This window comes from Brassica oleracea, unplaced genomic scaffold, assembly GCF_000695525.1.
Source record: "Brassica oleracea var. oleracea cultivar TO1000 unplaced genomic scaffold, BOL UnpScaffold02957, whole genome shotgun sequence".
In the NCBI taxonomy this organism is placed as follows: Eukaryota; Viridiplantae; Streptophyta; class Magnoliopsida; order Brassicales; family Brassicaceae; genus Brassica; species Brassica oleracea.
Window position 1 is genome coordinate 1 of NW_013619483.1, and position 1,382 is coordinate 1,382.

The 1,382-nt window shown below is 37.8% G+C and overlaps 1 long non-coding RNA gene across 1 annotated transcript; it reads right to left on the minus strand.

Moving 5' to 3' along the window:
* Positions 1–7: 7 nt before the first annotated feature.
* Positions 8–1,139, minus strand: LOC106321776. Its single transcript, XR_001266131.1, has 3 exons — positions 682–1,139; positions 408–585; positions 8–95 (listed from the first exon to the last, which is right to left on the minus strand). It is a non-coding gene; the product is annotated as an uncharacterized LOC106321776 (long non-coding RNA).
* Between the last annotated feature and the right edge of the window lie 243 nt (positions 1,140–1,382).

The window sequence follows — 1,382 nt, forward strand, 5'->3', positions numbered from 1 at the left end:
TTCGGAACCAGGAACCAGTACGCGAGACACGCTTCCATGCAACGTAGATAAAAAGTCTATTGAATGTTCCTTCAGCTAACCCATATGTGGCCAACCTGAAGAAAAAGGATAGACCATCAATGACAATCCATGATAATATACAAAAACACAAAAGCTATATAGGTTCATGGCAACTAATTTACCATCTAATGCGTTTGACAAATGAGTAATCTAAGCAATCAGATAAAGATTGCAGTGAAGCATATGAAAAGAAAAGACACAGCCGCAAATGGTGACAAGAAGATAAGAAGAATAAGAACCTAGTGTGCTGCCAATACAGAGCAAATGTTATTCAAAACTATGAATAGTTCACCAACACATTCAAGGTTATATATGGAGTGTTGGTAGGTAAAGAAGTTTTATCATACATGAATCAATCTAAATGAGACAATCTCGTCCCGAGCAAGATGCCTCTTCTTAAGCTCTCATCTTCAGCTAATATACATGTGATGGTTTGATAATCATCTTTATTCGCTACACTGCTACTAAAACTCGAGTTTGATCATTGAGCCGGAGTGCGTTAACAGAACCTTGAATCATCATCGACTGTAAAAGATCAACAAACCAAATGAAACTGATTTTCCCGGTATGAATTAAAAAGACACGTTGAAGTACAGAGAGAGTAAACCGCCGCTGAAGTACCTTAGACTGAGTTCGTCGGAGTTACCTTCTCATTCAGGAAGAGCATGTTGACACTCATCAGTTGGCCCACTTTCTTGACATTCAAAACCTGAGAAGGCGGACCTCTGCGTGTTGGAAAGAAACGTGTAGGAATTATCCATTGTTGGATTCAAAGCTTGACAACGTCTGGAATTTGAGATTATGTAGCAGTGTGGCTTCTCATCGTAGAGAAGAAACACATTTATACTAAAAAGCTTCGAGCGGTTACCTTTGATGATAATGACAATGTTTAATTGAGAAAGAGTGGGATGAGTAGTGGGTTCAAATAAATGGTGAGATTTAAGGAGATGTAATACGGAAACAGATGAAGTTACAGAGGCGGTGTTCGGAGTGTTTAGGAGACGAAGAGGTACGGAGGAAGAGCTGAGGTCTTCTGTGGTCACAGAATCGCAGTAGAGTAAAACCCTGAAAAAAAGATGGGCCATGTATTTACACGAATACCCAACAATAAAACAAATGATAAGAGCACAAATAAACTTTCGAAATTTAGATGGTGAGGATACGTGGCGAAATTTAGACTTGGAAAGCTGAAGCTGAGGTGGCGCGTAAATTAACAAAAGCCAATTTTATTGTAACTAGTGTTTTATCGACTTAGTAAATTTTTTTTTTCCAAAGATATGTAGATGAAAATATGTTAAAAGAAAATGATATTTTTTGGATTT